At 37.2% G+C, this 22145-nt stretch overlaps 3 pseudogenes; 1 reads left to right on the top strand and 2 right to left on the bottom strand.

The window, feature by feature from the left end:
• The first annotated feature begins 420 nt into the window (after window positions 1-420).
• On the top strand, window positions 421-1775 carry LOC124974294 (iroquois-class homeodomain protein IRX-2-like; annotated as a pseudogene).
• Window positions 1776-10306: 8531 nt separating this feature from the next.
• LOC124974293 (heat shock factor protein 2-like) lies at window positions 10307-11939 on the bottom strand (annotated as a pseudogene).
• A 9094-nt stretch (window positions 11940-21033) lies between these two features.
• On the bottom strand, window positions 21034-21437 carry LOC124974257 (2-iminobutanoate/2-iminopropanoate deaminase-like; annotated as a pseudogene).
• Between the last annotated feature and the right edge of the window lie 708 nt (window positions 21438-22145).

Below are 22145 nucleotides of genomic sequence, written 5' to 3'. Positions count from 1 at the left end.
TTTGCATAATGTGAATTCATTAGGTTGTTGCATTAATTTTTTTATAATATTCTCATGTAAATATTTTAGTGGTGATCTCAGTACTTAAAACTTTGCATCTCTACTTCAGGTCATATCTACAGAATTCAAATCTAGTTGAGTTAAAATCCTAACTGTACAAATTACACTGAAAACATTCAGAAGAAAATATGCTATGCTGCTTGGTAGGGAAAGAATTTCTAAGGAGACCAATATAACATGCCAGGAGTAGCAAATGGCACACCCAAAAATGCAAGTGGCCAATAAATATATGAAAATATATACAATCTCAATTGAGAAATGCCAACTAGGCCTACAGTGAGATATCATTTATATTCTTGAGACTGCAAGGGAAGACACACAGACCATTAAAGCAATAATTATTGGTGAAGATCTGGAGCAATGACTTATCTCTACTCTCGCTCCGTTGAGTGCAGCGCGTCCCCCGCTGGCCGCGCCTCGGTGTGAGGAGCTGGCACACTCCGCCTCCGGCCGGTACCCTGCTCTGCCACCTTCAAGACGCAGGCAGTCACCGGCTTCAGCAGCCTGCTGCATGCTAGACCAACGCCGCCACCGCGGGCTTCCGGTCCTACACTGTCGCACCCTACCACGCGTGTGCCACTGGGAGGACGGGCGCCATCGGCTACCATCCCCTATGGCAGCGCCACCTACACGTACCAGCTCAAAGACCCAGCCTACCGCAAGAACAGCACGCAGGACGCCACAGTTACGCTCAAGGTCTGGTTGAAAGCGGACCGCAAGAAACTACCCCACCAAGGAGAAGATCATGCTGGCCATCATTACCAAGTCGACACTTATGCTGGTCTCCACCTGGTTTGCCAACGCGCGTCAGCGACTCAAAAAGGAAAACAAGATGACTTGGCTCCCTAGAAAAAAAAAGCAAATACAAGGACGAAGATGAGGGCGACGCTGCAAGGAACAAGGAGAGTCCCGAAAAGGTGCAGGAGGGCACGGTGACCTCGGTGGAGGAAGGGATGGATCAGCCTGCACGTCTACTCGCTTAGGGAATCACTCGTGCTCACTCGAGTCATATGGAGAGAAACAGTCCTGCTGCGCCCGGGAACCCCTGTGCCAGTCTGGCTCAGAGTGCAAGGACAAGTACTACGATCTAGAGGATGACGAAGACAAGGAAGGCGTGTGAGTAGGACCTGGCGCCGCCCAAGTCTGTGACCTTGTCCCCGCTTACCAGCATGGAGGTGCCACTGCTGAGCTTCCCGCACCAAGCCGCGCCTCGCGGTGGCAGCCCCAGCCAGACGCCCCCAGGCAGCGAGACGTCACCTTGCACCCAGCTGCCCACCAGCAAGCCCAAGCTGTGGTCGCTGGCCGAGATCGCCACGTCGGACTTCAAGCAACCGAGCTTGAACCCGGTCTGCGGGCCACCGGGGCTGCCAGCGGCAGCGGCACCCGCTTCTTTCCAGGCACCTCCAGACTGTTCACCTTACCCGGCCTCGCTGCTGGTCAGCAGTCACCTCTACTACACGACGCCCTTGTATGGCACCTACACAAACTACAGGAACTTGAATGTGGCACTGCAGAGTCAGGGGCTCCCGCGCTACCATGCAGTGGCCAAGGCCCCCCGGAGAGGTTCTGCACACAGAGCCTAAGACAGCCATGGGCAAGGAGGGTACATACCGGCTGGAGTCCCGCTACCTGCCCCCAGGCGGCCTTTAGGAGCCCAAGAAAATGCCAGCGAGGGCTGCATGGTAGTTGGCGCAGACATCCAGTCCTACCTATAGAAGGGCCAATTCGGCAGTGCAAATAGGTGTCACAATTGCTTTGGAAAAAAAAAAAAAAAGTCAGCAGGTCTTTCCAAGTCCATAAATATACAGATAAAAATACAGATCTGTAAATCTACACCACATCTTGTGCCACTGTAAAGAAAAGGATCCACACAGCACTTCAACCCACACACTCCAATGATTGGAGCACACTTGGATGTATTTGAATTTGTTGGTATAGTATAGTTTCCCTGATGTATGTGTGACTTTTTAAAACCATCTGTTATTTTCTCAGGATATCTCAAATTGATCACTTCTTTGCCATGGTAAATATTCTATAGATGTGATAAAGATTCACTGTAAAATTTGTTTGTAAAAGATGTACACAGTAGAAATAAAATGTAATTGAAGAACTTGAGTACTTCAGAAGTGGAAACAAATTTGATATTTATTTTTATAATGATATAAAGCTTCTAGTAATTTATACAAGTTGTCTTGTAATGGAATCTAATCTTTTTGTAAATAAATTCTGCCTGGTTTATTTTTTTGAACATTGCTGGTTATACAATCTTTGCTGGTTGTTTAGCACGAATTCTTCACTGATTTCTATCTTTATTGTAAATAAAGACAGACTAATCTACAATAATATGGTATTTGGGGCTCATTTTTCCTGAAGAGCAATTTGGGTTGGAACCCTAGGAATGGTAGACTCCATGTGATCTGAGCTCACCTTTTTAATGAAAAACTGTGTGACATAAACTCTCCTTTCTCTAGCACATTTAAAAGAAAAAAGGCAGAAAGGAGAGAACTACACAATAGGGATATATATATGTGTCTAATTTCACAGAATTCCAATTTAATTTACCATTTAAGGAACCACACTCAGCAGAGAAAATTAGCATATGTAGCCTTCCTCCTAGACCTATAACCCAGTCTACTTTCTCAGACAGTTTAGTGGGAACTATTTTAGAGACAAGGTGATCACCTGAACCATTTGGGAAAGGGCTTACTCAATTTCTTATTTTTGTATATTTTATGAGACATTTGAAAGTTCATAGGTGTATTCAGCATTAATCTCATTGCTCTCAAATGTCATTCATCAAACCTGTAATAAATATACTATCCAAAATGAAAAAGAAAGCCGACTCCAGAATCCAGTCTTGCTCCATGCTGTGTGCCTCTGCCATCTGGTGGTCAGATCTCCTCATTACATAGTAACCGAAAACGATCATTTCACTGTATTAAGGACAAGATCTTTTTACAAATCATAATCACCATTAAAGTGATTCAAAATACACAACAAAGTTCTGTAATATTTATATGATTATCACACAGTAAATGAATTTTAATATTTCATGATGTGCAAATTTTCATATTTATGTACCATCTAAAAAGTTTCATTTCCTGAAGTTAAACTCAGGTCTTGAAAAATGTGTTAACCAGGTCATAAAGAACAGAGTGAAATTCCTGTTAATCTCCCAATGGTGGCTTTCCCAAGGCTCAGGGAATGTTGAGTGCATTTGTGTTTTAATATTGTACTTCCATTTATTAAAGCTAAACATATTCACTGTAGAAGACTTTGAAATTACAGAACTTGATTTTTTTCTTTTGACTCCTGAATTCATTCAGAGTGTTTTCTGCATGGATGGGTTGCCGGAGGATATCAGGACACTCCCTTATCTTGTCCACCTGGGTCACAAGGTGTGGCAGAGCAACAGGAACTGGAAGCTTTGAACCCTTAATCCCAATAGCAACCTCCCCTGAGGCCTGCACTTGGTTTTTCACAACTGAGGGACAAAGGTGACTTCTGTTGCAGAGGGAATAGCTGTGCCAACATCAAGGCCTTGCCTAACTCAATATAACAAAGATTTTCTTATATCTAAACTTAAATCTGTGATCCATTTAGAGTTGATATTTGTACGTGCTGTGAGAAGGGGTCCAACTCCATATTTGTGCATGTGGATAACCAGTTGTCTCAGCACCATCTGTGGAAAAGATTCTTTTCTCCCAAATTAATTGTCTTAGCAACCTTGTTAAATATCAACAGATCATAAATATAAAGTTTTCCTCTGAACTCTCAATCCCATTCCATTGATCTACACCGGCAATTATCCTACCAGCACTGCATTGTCTTCAATATTTATGGGGGAACCAAGTCTCTTGGAGGTACTACATATTCTTCTGGCTACTGCTCTTGCTGGGGTCATGAACTCACAGAAAGGGTCTTCTACCCACAGTCCTTGGTTTTGACAGTAGTGTAAAACTGTGAAAAAGAAATTAATGATCTTGAGAGTAGGGTACAACTTCAGACATTCATGGCTCCTTGCCATAAGTACTCTCTTCAGTATTCCTTTCAGTCTAAGAATGCTAGCAACAAATATCCTTGGTTTCTGTTTGTCAGCAATAATTTCACCTTTGCTTTTGGAGGAATTTTAGTGGATATAAAACTCTAAAACTTAAAAAACATCATTCCATTAACTCCTGATTTCTCTGCAGTAGTCAGCTGTACCTGTGCTCTTTTAGAAAAATGTAGCTTTTCTCAATATTTCCCTTGAGGCTTTGGTTGTGAGCAATTTTACTGGTATGTGCTTAGATGTGGATTTTTGCAGAATTTGTTGAATTTCTGGGTTAATGCCTGTCAACAATTTAGCAAAATTTTGATCATTCTCTTAAAGTTATTTTTGCCATTTCTATTTCACTTTTATTAGGTCTCAAATTTGGAATGTTAATTTTTGAGTGTGTATAAAAATCTTCTCTAATGTACTTATGATTTTCTGTCTTTTCTTCAATTTGATTGTTTGCCATTGATCTGTCTTCTAATTCAGTAATTGTAAGCTCTGCTATATCAAATAAGCTATTAAATACATTTTCTGAAATCTTAATTTCATAAATATTATATGTCAGTTCTATAATATTTACTTGGTTTTTAACATAGACTCAAATTCCCTAATGATATTCTGTGTCCTTCTACCATGTTTTCCTCTACCATCTTCAACACATTAACAACGGTCATGTTAAAGACCAATTCCAATAACAGGGCCTCCTGAGGTTTGCCTGTATTTCTTTTTTTCTTGCCTGTCATCATTTCTTGCCTCATCCATGTATGGTTATTATTAGATATTGTGTATTAAAAACCTTCAAATGTTCCAGAGAGCATCATATTTCATAAGAGATAGCTCCTCTTTTCTTTAGTTCCATTGAGAAAACAATAGTATAAGGCTGAGCTGAAATTTTAGTTGGAGTCAGTGCACCTTTGTCTACTTACACTCAGATGTGGGCGCCCTGTCTTCTGCATCACAGTCATGCCCTCAGCCCTAAGCCCTCATGCCCTTACTACCTAAGACCAATTCTGTATTTAGGATTCCCAAAGTTTTTCCATTCTCCTATTGTACACAGTTTCAATATGAGGCAAAATTATAAAGGGGAAGCCTGGTGTTGTGGTTGAAGCAGTGATCCAAGTGGTTCCTTGGATCCTAAGCAGTGCAAGATTTTAGGAACATTTGCTCAGACTTTGAGGCTCAAAGCCAGGCTCGTGAACCTCCTACATACTCTGAACATAGCACCCATTCATTGGGTCAAATATCCCCTTGTAGAAGACAAATTGTACAATGGACACCCCTTGATTTCTGACATATTCTCACTCTGACTCCACATGACCTTTAAAAGCTTTTGTATGAACTATGGAGAGATCAAAAAGAAAAGATGCAACAAATATTTAAATATCTAATGCTACCTACTGTTTATTATAACTAATTATGAAGAAAGGTGATGTGTGAGATGCAATTTTACTTTTGGTTTCCTGTCATATCAAAAATGAAGAAACTGTTACAATAGAGGATTACAGTACAACTGAGCCAAAATTCCATGAGATTCTTTTGGTAGATTTTCACATCAATGGTCCTCAGTTGTCCACATCTCCCAAGATCCACAACCTTGTTGGTCCCTCATAATCTGATTCTGATCTAGTCAAGAGGCTTCTGTTATGGTTTATATAAGATGTGTTCCCCAAAATCTCACATGTGAGAAAATGAAAAAAAGTTTAGAGGTGAAATGATTGGGTTAGGAGAGCCTTAGCCTAATCAGTGCATTAATCCACCTGAATGGATTAACTGGGTGGTGACTGTAGGCAGGTAGAGTTGGCTGGAGAAGGAAGGTCGCAGTGGGTAATCTTTGGGGTATATATTTTGTTCCTGCTGAGAAGGGCTCTCTCTCACTTCTTCCTGATTTTCATGTCCTGAGCTGCTTTCCTCCACCACATCTTTCTGTCATGATGTTCTGCCTCACCTTGGGTTTACAGCAACAAAGTCAGCCATTTATAGTCTGAGATCTCTGAAACCATGAGTCTCAAAATAAACTTTTCCTCCTCTAATTGTTCTTGTCAAGTATTTTGTTTACAGTGGCAAAAAAAGGGCCAACTAAAATAGCATCCTTTGGTGAAGGGGATACTGGCAAATGTGGCAGAAGCAGAAGTTTCATAAATATTTGCACATTAGTACTTACCTTTTGCAAACACGAACACCAAGCTATGATGAGATCAGGAATGAAAAGTTTGACATAGGCCAAGACCCTCTATCCCAGCCTGGCCAGGTGTGAGGCCAGCATAGATAAATACGTTTCAAGTTGAGTCTCGAGAGTGATCACATTATTTGAGACAAGACCACCATAAGAACCACCAAGCAAAGCAAAGTTTGAAAACCACCATCCACCAAAGTCATGAAGAGAACACTAATTCTGTTTGGATACACTCCACCTATTTCTCCTCCTGCATTCCCTCCCAACCCAGATGAGCCTCCATCCAGATGTGGAGCTCATAATTCCCTTGATTTTAAATGTGCCTGTCCTGGGAGGGTATATGTATACACATATACACATCAAACATATGCAAACATGTGTGCATGTGTACAACAACTGTGACATGTTGGCCAAAGGAAATTTTTATTTTAAAATCTTTATTGCTTCTATGCATTATTAGTTTGGTTTCATTCCAATTTATAGATTTCTATGGTTGCTTTTTCACTCAGTGTCTGAGGTTCTCAACCAGAGGTGACTTTGCCTCCCCAGAGACATTTGGAAAAATCTAGAGATGTTTTCAATTGTCTCAATGTGGAGATGCTGCTGCTCTTTACCTGAGAAGTTGGAGATGCTGATACATCCTCCAATACACAAGACATCCCCCCTATAAGAAAGGATTATCCAGTTCAAATGCCAATGTCAAAGTTGAGAAATTTGCATTAAGCACTTTGTTAGACAGACCACTCTTTGACTGTACTACAATTTATTTTTTTATTTACATAATTTTGGCCTTACAAATGATACCACCATATATAATCTTCAATATGAACATAGATGAGAGTGTTTCTAGAGCTTGGGAGTGGAGTTGTTGAGTCACTGGGAGCATGCACATCTGACAGCCAGAATAATAATAAACTGCTTCCCAAGTCACAGTGCCAGCTAACTCTGCAGTCAGTCTTTCACAGACAGCCCCTGAGTGTATATTTTCATACACATGCATTTTAAGGGGAGTGATCATGGACAGTCACACTAAAGTGAGACCTAATAACTCAGTTCATTCTGTTAGCAATGATGGCCATTTGTGGGCTGTACATGTTGAAAGTATTATATTTCACATTTCAACTCTTTCCCACCTGAAAATATTTTCACCCGTTTCTGGCTTTTGTTGTTGTTGTTGTTTTTTAGATTCATTATAAACACAAGTAGGGTACTATTTTCATTTCTCTTGTTGTACACAAAGTAGAGTCACACCATTTGTGTAATCATACATGTACAAAGGGTAATGATGTTTGTCTCATTCCATTATCTTTCCTTCCCCCTGCCCCCTCCACAACTCTCATTTCCCACGACAAAATTCAACCCTCCTCCATTCTTCCCTTACCCACTCCTTCCCTGTTATGTATCATCGTCCACTTATCAGAGAAAGCATTCAGCCTTTGGTTTTTTGTGATTGGCTTATCTCACTTAGCATGTTATTCTCCAGCTCCATTTATTTACCTGCATTTGTCATAATTTTAATCTTCTTCATGACTGAATAATATTTCATTGTGCATATATACAACAGTTTCTTTAACTATTCGTCTATTAATAGGCATCTAGGTTGGTTCCACAATCTAGCTATTTTGAATTGAGCTGCTATAAACATTGATGTGGCTGCATGATTGTACTATGCTGATTTTAAGTCCTCTGGGTAAAGACCAAGGAGTGAGATAGCTGGGTCAAAAGGAGGTTCCATTCCAAGTTTTCTAAGGAATCTCCATACTGCTTTCCAGAGTAGCTGCACCAATTTGCAACCCCACAATTTGCAATGTATGAGTGTACGTTTCCCCACATCCTCGCCAACATGTATTGTTGCTAGTATTCCTGATGAGACATTCTAATTGGGGTGAGATGGAATCTTAGGGTAGTTTTGATTTTCATTTCTCTTATTACTAGAGATGTTGAACAATTTTTCATATATCTGTTGATTGCTTATAGATCTTCTCTTGTGAAGTGTCTGCTCATTTCTTTAGTCCATTTATTGATTAGGTTATTTGTATTCTTGGTTTAAAGGTTTTTGAGTTCTTTATAAATTTTGGATATTAGTGCTCTATCTGAAGTGCGTATGGCAAAGATTTTCTCCCACTCTGGTTGACTCTCTCTTCACATGGTTAATTGTTTCCTTTGCTGAGAGAAAGCTTTTTAGTTTGAATCTGTCCCAATTATTGAGTCTTATTTTTATTTCTGGTGCTTTGGAAGTCTTGTTAAGGAAGTCTGGTCCCAAGCTGACATGATGAAGAGTTGGGTTTACTTTTTCTTCTATTTGGTGCAGGGTCTCTGGTCTAATTCCTACGTCCTTGATCCCTTTTGAGTTGAGTTTTGTACAGGGTGAGTGATAGGGGTTTAATTTCATCTTGGTGTATATTAATTTCCAGTTTTCCCAGCACCATTTGTTGAAGAGGCTATCTTTTCTTCATTGTATGTTTTTGGCACCTTTGTCTGGTATGAGATAACTGTATTAATGTGGGTTTATCTCTGTGTCCTCTATTCTGTACCATTGGTCTATCTCTCTATTTTGGTGCCAATTCCATGCTGTTTTTGTAAATATTGCTCTGTAGTATAGTTAAAGTTTCTCTTGCTTTGCTTTTACTGCTAAGTATTGCTTTGACTATTCTGGGCCTCTTATTCTTCCAGATGAATTTTATGATTGTTTTCTCCATTTCTGTGAGCTACATCATTGGGGTTTTAATTGGAATTGCATTGAATCATTATAGTGCCTTTGGTATTATGGTCATTTTGATAATATTAATCTTGCCTATACAAGAACTTGGGAGATCTTTCACTTTTCTAAGGTTTTCTTTAATTTCTCTCTTTGGTTTTCTATAGTTTTCATTGTAGAGTTCTTTCACCTCTTTTGTTAGATCAATTCCCAAGTATCTTTTTTTGAGTCTGTTATGAATGGAGTAGTTTTCCTAATTTCTCTTTCAGAGGATTCATCACTTATGAATAGAAATGCATTAGATTTATGTGTGTTGAATTTTTATCCTGCTACTTTGATAAATTTATGTATGAGTTCTAGAAGTTCCCTGGTGATGTTTTTGGATCTTCTAAATATAGAATTATGTCATTGGCAAATACTGATAGTTTCAGTTCTTCTTTTCCTATTCATATCCCTTTAATTTCTTTGGTGTGTCTAATTGCTCTGGCTAGAGTTTCCAGTATGATCTTGAATAGAAATGGTGAAAGAGGGCATCCCTGCCTTGTTCCAGTTTTTAGAGGGAATGCTTTCAGATTTTTTCCATTTAGAATGATGTTGGCCATGGGCTTAGCATAGATAGCCTTTAGAGGGTTGAGGTACGTTCCTACTAGTCCTATTTTTTCTAGTGTTTTGAGCATGAAGGGGTGCTGTATTTTTCAAATGCTTTTTCTTCAACTATTGAAATAATCATATGATTCTTGCTACATATATGGAGTTGGAACCATACCAGACAGTGAGCATTTGTGTACACTTTTCCCTTCCTGTTGAATGTGAGCTCCAAACATAAATGAACTTCTTTGAACCAAGAGAGACAAGTGAAGTTTTACAAGATACAGTCACTTTATGCTTCCTGTTTTAAAAATAAGCCAAATGAAAAACATTTAATAGTAATAATTGGAACAGAGAAAGCTTTAGAAGTTCTATCATAAGTTCTAGAGACTTACACTCAAATGCAGACAGACACCATCAAACAAGTAAAACAAAAGTAACTGGAGTAAATGGTCATTTGTAAAAATGGAATCCAAATTGCTACAATTGGAGAAAAATGGTCATTTGAGTCCAACTTAAAGATATGCCAATAATGTGCACAGAATTTTGTGTATCTCTAGGCAGCTGAGTAACATTCGAAAACTTTACAAGAATGTATGGTTAGTGAGAAAAGCAAAAGGTGCTGTTATGCCACAGTATCTGATTAAACAAAATAAAGCAGTTTACAAAAGAAAAGTACTAAATGATACTTTAAAATAATTAGCTCATTATTTTGATGAATATATACATGTTGAGTTCACTTGTTAGGAGTTTAACTATCTAAAAGTGGCACGTCACTATCAAGAGGTGCAGGAGAAAGTTCATAAAAATAAAACAGTGTAACTTCACTAACTTCAGCTTCAGTCAATGACTCCAGGTGAACAAGCTTACTTTGGGTTGGTTCTTGCTCCAGGCTGCTATCCAGAAGTTCATCAACTTCATGGGTTTATCTACAGAGGACATAAGTTCTGATGATGCTGTTGTACTCCCACTTTCAACAGCAGAAGCAGGATTTCCATCAAGGAATGCAAGAAGTGGGAAGGCAGTGTACTGGATAAGTTGCTTATGTGGTTTAGACTTAGATTTTCTTCCTTCTCCTGAAACTGGTTGAACTACATTGTTCTTGGTAGTTTCTAATCCTTTATTCTCAGATTTTGTATTATTGATGTCATCTGTGGGATTTATCTGCCCAGAACTAATTAGTGAAAAGATCAACCAGGAGATCTAGGTCAGTGGTAAACTCTCTACCTGACAGCATAGCTTGGAAGTCCTCTAAACTGCAGTCAATACTCTCAACATAATCCAACAGTTCAATCTTTCCCTAAAGATTAATATTATCATTCAAAATTGAACCCATCATGGTCACAGGATCTTCTGTGGGCAGACTGGATGAACTGTTTAGGTGGACGGCACTAGACATGATAGGGTTGATGCCATCAATGCCTGAACTTAGGGATTCTCTGGCTGGTTAACTGTGAACTCCATTCTGAATGACAGGTGCATACTCATCTTCAACAATGACAATATTGGGGTACTGGCTACAGTAGGAGGGACCAGACATAACATCCTCATTAGCTTCTGGAATAACTGGGAAATTTTCTTCTTCTGCATTAACATCAGTAACGGCATAAATGATGATATCATCTGAAATCTACTATCTTGGCTTTAAAACTTCAGTCCTATGTGTGTAACTTTGTGATGATGATTTTCAGTTGGTTCTTTGACTATGTGCTTAAATAAATTCTTCTTTTGAGCTCCATTATTGTTTAGAAGTAGAGGTCTTTTACATTTTAAACTCACAAGTTGGTAATTCTGAATGAACGTAACAACAAATTGGACAATCTATTGAATAATTTGTTGCTGTGCTTGCTTTGCTCTTAATTCAGACACCTCCATCCATAGGGACTCATTCTCACTTTTTATTCTGAAAGACTGAACTCAAACATTTCCTGTTTTATTTGAACCTTCTGAGCACTCATATTTTTTGTTAAATCTTCCTGCCGAATTTTATTATCTTCTGGTTTTGAAGACGAAACATTCCTTTTAATCTTGTCCAACAATTCATCCTGGCCTTATTTGAAGTAAGGATGCTGAAATTCAACAGGACCAACTCTTTCCTGCCTTACTATTCCAGAGTCAATATGTACTACTTTACAGACACCATACATATTCATTTGCCTCACAAAGCTTGCCATGTTACTGTGCTTGAAGTATTGGGGAAGAATTTCTTTTGCAAATCTTCGTTCATCCAATACCAGAATGTTTTGGTCATTCTGGCTCCAAGTGATGAACTTGGTGTGGGTTTTCTCCACAAGCATCCACAGTTTTCTGAGGAAAGGTGGCACATTCAAACTTGGCTTCCTTGTTAACCAGACACTGGGATTCCGAATTCTACACCCGACCATGGTGGTAGTGGTGGTGGTGGTGGTGGTGGTGCTGGCAGTCTCTGGCTGGTCTTTTCACTTTCAAATTCATGATCTCTTTCTTTATAGTAGAAAGTTTCCCCTCCCCCCACCTAACATCAATGTCATCTTCCACGTGAGTTTCTTTTCTCTCTCTCTCTCTCTCTCTCTCTCTCTCTCTCTCTTTTTTTTCTCCTTGGCAAGCCGGTCTTTAACCAAACAGAATGTGATTTGGGATATGGCATGAGACCTGGAACCCGTCCTACTCTGAAGCACCACCTATAATTCAACATCTGAAAAGCACGTCTTTGTTCTTGGACTTTATTCTGTTTCATTGACCTAACCATTAATTTTCCCAGTTGAATACCATGTCTTATTACCAGACTTTTATAAAATGTCCTGAGAGCTGCTAGCACAGCATTTCTCAGCACCAGAAATGCTGACATTCTGAACTGTGTAGTTCCCTGTTGGGAGTTGTCCTGTGTCAGGTAGGTTGTTGAGAAGCATCCTGACTTCTCTACTAGATGAACCTAGCAGTTCCCATGTTGCCCCAAGGAATGACGATGGAGAACCTCTGTGGTACAGCAAGTCCTCCCAACTCCTTGTTCTCCAAGAGGGACATTGTGTTTGGAAAAACCATTAAATCTATATTACTTGGGTAAAATTGAGATAAAAAAATCATAATGAGACTTCTGATTCATATGCATGCATGCATTGTATTTCACTTGAGTTTTTAGTTTTTCATTTCTTTTGTTGTAGTTAAGCTCTCTCAATGAAGTTTTTATAGGTTACCTGCATGCATTTAGAATTTTATGAATACTTATTACCCATTTCCCTTGTATTTATGAGTAACTGTGAGTTTCAGTGTATTGTGGGGAGAATGCACCCAGTGTGAGTTCTTATCTGAGTGCACCTTTCTTTTGACTTGGATAGATCAGTTAAAAAAAAATTTAAAAAATGTGTCCATTTCATTTTTTCCTATCTTAAGAAACATTTCATGTGATTTCTCATTTTGTTTTGTATGTTCGTTTGGTCGTTTGGAGTTATCCCATTTCTCAATAATATAGTTGATTAATTTCTATTTTTATCTTTATTACTTCTTCTACTCTTCAGGTCATTGTCATTTTACTTTTATCCTTTTTATAAAGACAATCTATAATTTCCTCTAATCATCATTTTATATATCCTACAGTTCTAACATTCATATGATACATCTTTTGTATTTATTGGATTTCTGCATTTTAATCTTATTTCCTTTTTCTTACAAATTGCTCAAGAGATGTTATTTTTTTCAGTATCTTGATGAAAAGGGATTTTCTGTTTCCCCATTTTTTCACTAATTTTTAGTTTTATCAAACTGTAGTTACAGATTATTGTAGGCAATACCACTGACTTGTAAAATTTATTGAGGTTTTCTTCTGACCTAACATGCTTTCACTTTTTTCACTGAAAAAAGTGAAACATGAAAGGAACATGGAACATGAAAGGAGGTTTACTTTTCCTTGTTTTTATTCGTGTTGTATTTGTTTCTCATTTTGCCTCACCTTTTCTGTCCTCTAGATTCATTATTAAATCACAGAAGAACATTGCAGTCCTCCCCTTTTGGTATGCAATCCCTTCTTCTGCCCTATGTTTTTGTTTTATGGATCCTGATATTTTATTAGACCATAGACTTTTAAATGTTCATGCCTTTATTTTAAACCTTGCTGTTCAGCTTATTAAAGTGATTTTTTTTTCTTACCAGTTTTATTCCTTAAATTGAACTCTAATTGATTTTGGAATTGTTTTTGTTGACTGCATCATTGGTTGCAAATTTCAACATTAGTTATTTGGTGTGCTTGGAATAATATATATAGAAATGCTGTTTTTTTTTTAATCCAGTGTATTTACAACTTAATAGTTTATACTTCCTGATGGGAAGATTACATTTTGTCTGAACTTCATCCTACTGTATTACCCATTTTTTGACTCTATTGGAAACACAAGCATTCAATAAGCATATTCTCCTTCTAGTAAGTAGATTGCCTTTCTGCCAATTATCTTTATAATTTGTGACATTCCCTTAACTATGTTTCTAGTAATTTCATACTACAAACAATAGAAGTTTTATGATTCCCTTTTTTTACCCTACTTAAACTATCAATTTGAGTAGATTTTATGGTCTTTGGTAGTATATGTGTGTGTGTGTGTATATATATATATATATATATATATATAATATATATAATAGAAGCAAATATATATGCTTCTATTTATGTATTTGTAGGTGTTTTAAAAGTTTTTAGTTATCAATGGACCGTTATTTCATTTATTTATTTATTTTTATGTGATGCTGAGAATCGAACCTAGTGCGTCACACATGCTAGGCAAGCACTGTTCCACTGAGTCACAAGCCCAGATCGTATTTGTTGATTTTTTAAAAAGAAAATCATCATTCTGTGCTGTTTTCCCCCTCCATTCAAGTGCTTTTTGGTAAACCTTGGGCTCCTAAGGAACTTGTCCTTTCCCCTGGAGTATCCTGTAATTGCTGACAACTCACCCACTGGCCCTACTTGGTTATTCCTGTGATAACCAGGGATCTTCTCCTTGTTTCAACCTTGAGATGGTCTCTGATTTGATGTGGTGCCTTTTACCACAGCTGAGGCGTAGGCCTGCTGCCTGCACTTGGGGTGAAGGATAATGGGACTTCAGGGGCAGCACAGAGTAGGTGGTCACCAGGGAAGTGAGAGACAATGGTATTTCTGGGGCCCCCCAAAATAGAATCATCTTAGACATCTGAATGGATTGCTAAATAACATTAAACTCTAAATAGGGTCCACATTCTCTGCAAGTATAAAACAAAAAATGCACTATGGGCAGTCATACATAAGGCCTGCTTACTCACTAGGACCATATGGCTGCAGAAAGGCAAGGAAGAGGAGCCAGCACCAGGCCAAACTCATGGCCCTTGTTGGTTTAAAAAAATAAACTTAAAAATGAAATAAAATACTGTTTTATGATAATTCAGATTTGGTGAGACCGAGAGTGCAGGAGATGACCGCATTGAAAGGAGTTTCTAGAAGGAAGGGGACCCACACACTATGCAGGGACACATGGGAGAGAGCACCAGGGTGTGTCAGGGTGCAGAGGGAGTAAGAAATCAGGGCAAGGGCCTTGATTGTGGTTTCTCAAAGCTAGAGTATACTTTTGCTTCTGCTTCTGAGGTTCTAATTTAAAATGGCAAAATTAAATGGGTGCTGAAGGCAAAGACTGTTTCTAAAAGTAGTCAATGACCAAGGAAGAAATCAAGTTTTCTCATTATGGGGACACAGCAAACAATAATCTCTTCCCCAGAAGCTTAACTCTAGCACATTTATTTAGCATCTGATACACATACTGTGTAAGAGTTATACTTGTGATGAGATTACTATTTGACTTCAAAAATCTTTCTAATAGAACATTTTAATAAGACCTACAGATTTGGATGCATCTCTAGCCTCCTTTTCTTATGTTCAGGATGTTCAGGTTCCTCAGATGCATAAGTACTAGTAGATCTGTAGGGAGAATACCAGGCATCCTGAAATGAAAGCAGGGAATGTGGTAAACTATCACTCAACTACATCACCATCCTGTGTTAAATTTTATTTTGAGAAAGGGTCTCACTAAATTGCCCAGGGTTGCCTGTAATACTATAATTCTCCTGCCTCAGTCTCCCAAGTACCTGGTATTAGAGGTTCTGGCTGAGTTTCACAGGTTTTTCTTAAACTTGTAACTTCAACCCCCTAAATCACTGGGTCTACAGGGGTTGATGCACTTCCCACTTGCTCTACTGTTTGGATATTTAATGACAGGAATACAGCTTCACAACAGGTCTATCCTTTTGGAGAATGGAATAAGTGGTTCAGAGGAAGCCATTCTATCATAGCAGTTTTCCAAGAAGGAATCAAAACACAATTCATCACCAGAAAATTGAGTCTACAAACTGAGGAAAGCAAAAATGCTCTTTCGCTTGAAACAGTCAATCTTAGCTCTGAGATTAGGAGTCTTGCTGTCATAGGTGGGGGCAGGGAAGTAGACCAATTATATTCAGACAAACACTGCTGAAACCCTGAGTCATCTCTTCCATGCTGAGGTAGGGCTGCAGGATAGACTGATGAATTTTATTCTCCTGCCCCTGCACATAGTTTGAAACTTTCAGAAAGAGCAGGGGTATCAAAGTCATCCATCCAAGAAGGGAATGAAAACTCTGCAGTGAAACTCTGCATCCAGATTCCCCAAACAATCTTGACCACTTTTGTCATACCTGAGACAAAACAAATTGCATAATAACTAGAAAGAAAACACCCTACTGCAAAAATCTGGCCAAGAAAAACCGATGAGTAGGTAACTGAAGAGCACTCTCAATAAGTTCTCCTTAAAGATTATTAATATAAGGAATTGTTATAAAGTGATTGTAATTATGGGGGATTAATGTCTCTTCTCAATTTGGTATGACACTGGGCATAGGAGCAAGTTCAAAAATTGAGTGGAAATATTGACATTGCAGTATTTGCCCAACCCAGAACACACAGTAAAGTGAAAACAATTCACTAATTCCTCACAAAAAAAGTAGAAGAAAAAATTATCCCAGAAAACAGGTAGAAATAGTAACAATATGGAAAATCTAGGAAACAAGATATTCCAAATAGCTCACAACACAACTGACCCCATGGACTGACAATAGAGAAAATGACAGAAAAATAATTTGAAAAGCTGATAATAAAAATGTTCAACGAACTTAAATATCTAAGGAATGAACAAAAGAATAAGTATACAGGAAATAAAAGAACATTTCAAGAAAGAGACAGATATTCTGAAAAAAAAAACACAAATCCTGGATATGACTTATTAAACCAAATTAAGAATTCAATTGAAAGCATCACACTAGATTAAATCACAGGGAAGACATACTTGCTGACTTCAAAAATGAAGTATATAAACTTGAAAACAAAGTCCAATATAAAGAAAATATGTTAAAAGATAATGATAAGAATATTCAAGAAAGCTTGGATAATGTTAAGAGACCAAAGATAAGAATCGTTGATATACATGAAGGCACTGAAATACAAACTAAAGAAATGCACAAACTTTTAAGTAAAATAATATCAGAAAATTTCCAAATCTTAAGAATGAGACAGAAATCCAAATAAAAGATGTACTGAGAACTCCAAAGAGATATCAAAAAAGATTCCCTATAAGACACATTATAATTAAAATGCCCCATAAACAAAACAAAGATAGGTTATAAAAGCTGCAAGTGAAAAACAAGAAGTCACATTTAGAAGTAAGTCAGCTAGAATTTGTATTGATTTCTCACTCCAAACCCTGAAAGTCAGGTCTTAGAATAATATACACAAAAGTCTGAAAGATAACAGGCTCTAACCAAGATTCCTGTGTATGATAAACTCAAAGCCTACATCATAGTAAATGGAGAAAAACTGAAACTATTTCCTCTAAATAAGAAACAAGACAAAGATGTCCACTCTTGCAACTCTCATTCAACATAGTTCTTCAAAGTTTATCCAGAGCAATCAAGCAATAGAAGAAAATTAAGGGGATATAAATAGGAAAAGAAAATTCAAATTATTTCTGATTATTGATGACATCATCCTACATCTAAGAAGACCAAAAGATAACAACAGAATATTTCTAGAGCTGATAAATTGAAGTAAGGTAGCAAGATACAATATCAATATAAAAAAATGATAGCTTTCCTGTACTCCAATAATGACTCTTCTGAGAAATAAATTGGGAACATTATCCCATTCACAATGATATCACAAAATAAAATTGAATACTTAAGAATAAATCTAACCAAGGAAGAGAAAGACCTCTATAATTAGAACTATAGAACACTTAAGAAAGAAACTGAAGCTCTTAGAAGAGGAAAAGACCTCCCATGTTCTTGGATAAGCAGAATTAATGTTGTCAAAATCAATTATCACCAGTTAATTAATGATCGCTAAAGCATTATGTAGATTCAATGAAATTCCCATTAATATACCAATGATATTCTTCACAGAATTAGAAAAAAAAAACAGTCCTAAAATTTCTTTGGGAGAATAAAAGACCCAGAAAAGCAAACGAATTTCTGAGCAAGAAGAATGATGCTGGAGGCATCCCAACACCTAATCTCAAATTATACTACTGAGCTGAAGGAACACAAATGGCATGATATTGACCCCAAAACAAACATGCATGGAGACCAATGGCATAGAATGAAATACCCAGAGATAAACTCACATAGACACAGTCATTTGATAGTTCATTAAGTTGCCAAAAGTATATGTTGGAGAAAAGGTGACCTAAACAAATGGTGCTACTAAAACTGGATATCGGTTTGCAGAAGAATGAAACTTGACTCCTATCTCTCACCCCACACAAAAGTTAACTCAAAGTGATCAAAGACATGTGGATTTGTTTCAGTCAATCTTTGCACTGTTATGACCAAAACAACCTAACAAGAATAACTCAAAGGAGGAAAAGTATTGGTAGCTCCTGGTTTAAGAGATGCAATTCATGACTTGTCATCTCCAAAGCTTTGGGCCTTATTTGAAGCAGAACATCAAGTCAGAAGTGTGTGTCAGAAGAAAGAAGCTCAGAAAATGGCAACCAGGAAGTAGAGATAGAGCTCTGCTCCCAAGTTTAAAATATAAGCCCCAAAGGCATACCCCCAGTGATATACTTCCTCCAGCTGCACCCTCTCTGCCTACAGTTACTGCCCAGGTAATCCATCAACAGACTAATTCTCTGATTGGGTTACACTTCTTATAAGCTGATCATTTTACCTCTGAAAATTCTTGCACCATCTCATACCTGAAATTTTTGGGGACACCTTATACCTAAGCCACAATAGAATTAGAACAGAAACTCTTCAACTGCTAGAAGAAAACATAGTGTTGGTATTTCAACAAATTGGTGCAGGCATACAGTTCCTTAACAAGACTTAACAAGTTTCCCTAAAGCTGAAGGAAGAAAATCAAGAATCAATAAGTGCAGTGGCATTACATTTAAAAGTTTCTACACAGCAAACAAAACAATTAAGAGTGTGAAGACAGAGCCTACAAAATGGGAGAAAATCTTGTCTGGCTACTGTGACAGGGGATTAATATCCAGAATATATATAAAGAACTCAAAAAACTTATCCCCCCCCAAATTTATTACCCAGTTAATAAATGGGCAAAAGAACTAAACAGACACTTTTTTTTCAAAGAATAAATACAAATGGCAAACACATATTTGAAAAAATGTTCAACATTCCCTGGAAATCAGGGAAATGCAAATCAAAACTACATTGAGATTTCATTACATTCCAGTTAGAATGTAATTATCAAAATTATAAATAATAAATGCTGGTGAGGATTTGGGAAAAGAGGTACCATTTTATTTCTGGTGGGACTACAAATTAATACGACTAATTTGGAAAGCCATATGGATATCCCCCAAATGACTAAGAATAGGAACCATGACCTAGCTATCCATTCCATGGGGTTTATCCAAAAGAACTACAATCAGCATACTGTAGTGACACAAGCACTTCAGTGTTTATAGCAGCTCAATTCACAATAGGTAAGTTATAAAACCAACCCAGGTGCTTATCAACAGATGAACGATTAGTGTGTTATATATACTTAGCCATAAAGAAGAATGAAATGATGGATTTACTGGTACATTCATGGAACCAAAGAATATCATGCTAAGTGAAATAATTCAGACTCAGAAAGTCAAGTGTTAAATGCTTTCTCTCATATGCAGAAGCTAGAGAAAAATAAAGAAAAAAACATACACCATGAAAATGGAAGGGAGGTCAGTACAGTGGAAGAGGTGGTTTGAGGGGGAGCAGGGAGGGATGGTAAAGGGGAGGAACTGAAAAGTTAGGTTGACCAGATTATGCTCTGTGCATGTGTGAGTCTACCACAGTGAATCCCACCTTTATATACACCTATAAAGCACAAATTTATAAAAGAAATAGATGGGGGAAATACCAAGTGAAGTAGGGGAGGGGAAATGGGGAAGAGGGAGACAGGAAAGAGGGGAGAACGTAATGGGGCTGAATGGAGCAAGTTATATCCATGCAAGTATGATTATGTCAAAATGAACTTAACTTTTATGGATAGCTAAAATTCACTAATAAAAACATAAAAATTAAACTAAATTTTAAGAATTAAAATAAATAAAAAATAAGACCTATAATGAACTTACACAGATTACGAGTAACTTGGGCAAAAATGGCATTTTTACACAATTCACTACTTGGTTATGGCCCCATGTCTGCTAGATCATCCCAGTTCCAAAATATTCAATGGAGAAATGAGAAAAAATAAAAATTTTAAAACAAATTTAGAAGAGGAATATTTCACAACACAACTAATCTTATCTCTTCAAAAATCAATGTAAATTCCCCTACAGAGGAATAAAAACACATACCCAAATATAAAAAAGGACACAAACATAAAAGAGCATCAAGAAGAATAGTAAATACATATGTTAATATAAAATAACCTTGTCTTATGTTTTACAAATTCTTGACAAAATAATTTACTATTTAATTAAAAATAACAAGAGTGCCAAAGAATTTCTTTCCTTTTTTTTTTTTTTTTTTTTTAGGGAAATCTGCATGTAAATATTGTCTACATAAAATTTTGGCCGACTTTCTTTTTCTTGACATGTACCATTTGAGATTGAATATTTTACTCAAGTAAAAGCAGAATCATATATCTAACACGAGAACTAAATATTTCACATAATTAAATTAATATGATTTAATTGGATTAGGCTTGTTCTTTATTATTTTTCAGGAACAATAACTCATCTATCCTGTTGTTTTTCCTGTACTTCAGTTTACATGCATGACTATGTAATGAGCATCCCATCTCCCAAATTCATGAATGAGTGTACATACATGTAATTTATTGCATCAGTAACTGGATTCATTATCTAATATTCAATTGATGTCAAATCCATCTATGATATGGTATTTCCAGGATAATTGCAGATATTTTAGTCACACGTACATTCAACATCAATTATAAAAATGAATATGTTAGTTTATAGATGTGATAGGAATAACGCAGCCCAGTTATAGACCTGCTGTTGTGAGAGAAGCTTAGATAGCTACTGCTTAATCTCAATATCTGCTCCTTTGGATAAAGCAGCAAACTGGTAAGCAGCTCCAACAAGAAACTTACTCTTGAAACACTCTTTTTAGATTTTATTGACAGTGTTGAAGTCATTCATGTCAGCCTGCAAAACAGTTGCTTTGCCCACATTAGTGAAGTCACAGCCTGCAGCTTTCAGAATTTCACCCATGTTTGTAAGAGCTTGTTTAGTTTCTGCTGCTACCCCTCTTGTCACAAGCTGTTCACTAGAAGGGTCCATGACTACCTGTACAGAGATGTAAATGGTCCTGTCCACAAACACTGTTTGACCAATGACCCCTGGGGATTTTGTGGTGCTGATCACTTTTCTGACCAGGGATGACATATCTAGTCCTTCTGTTTTCACACCCCTTCAGGAGAAGAAACCCCTTCACCAGGCCCTGCCCACTTCTCACCCAACAACCGATCAGACCTCGGCAGAGTCTGCTGGATGTGTTTCTAATATATACATAAATGAGATGTCTAAATGCATGAAAATACACAAACAATGAAAGGAGGAAACAAATATATTGCCATGTGATTTTTTGAAAAATTTTAGTTGTTGATGAAACTTTATTCAATTAATTTATATTATACAGTGCTGAGAGTCCAATCCAGCACCTCATACATGAGATAGGCAAGCATTCTATCACTGAGCTACATCCCCAGCCCCTATTTATGTGATTCTTACAATATACATTAATTGATATCACATTTGAAGATGAATGGTGTTAAGTTGAAGGCAAATGATATAAATTGGAGAGTAACCACAAAAAAAAAACTTGCAAAGAGATATCAAAATCTAATAATAGAAAAAATGCAAAAAATTTACACAAATAATTTTTAAAGGAGAGATAAAAAGTAAAACAGGATGTGACAAACAAAATATATGATATCTTGGAACCTAGACATGTCAATATTTACATCAAATGTAAATGCTCAAAATAATTCAATAAGAAGGCAGATATTTTTAGGTCCAATTAACAGCAAGACCTAATCTTATAGCATACATATAAGAATTGCACTTCAAATCTAATAAGGGTATAGAATAAAA

Source organism: Sciurus carolinensis, unplaced genomic scaffold, assembly GCF_902686445.1.
Source record: "Sciurus carolinensis unplaced genomic scaffold, mSciCar1.2, whole genome shotgun sequence".
Taxonomy (NCBI): Eukaryota; Metazoa; Chordata; class Mammalia; order Rodentia; family Sciuridae; genus Sciurus; species Sciurus carolinensis.
Note: the sequence above shows the minus strand (reverse complement) of the source record. Positions and strands in the feature narration are given on the sequence as shown.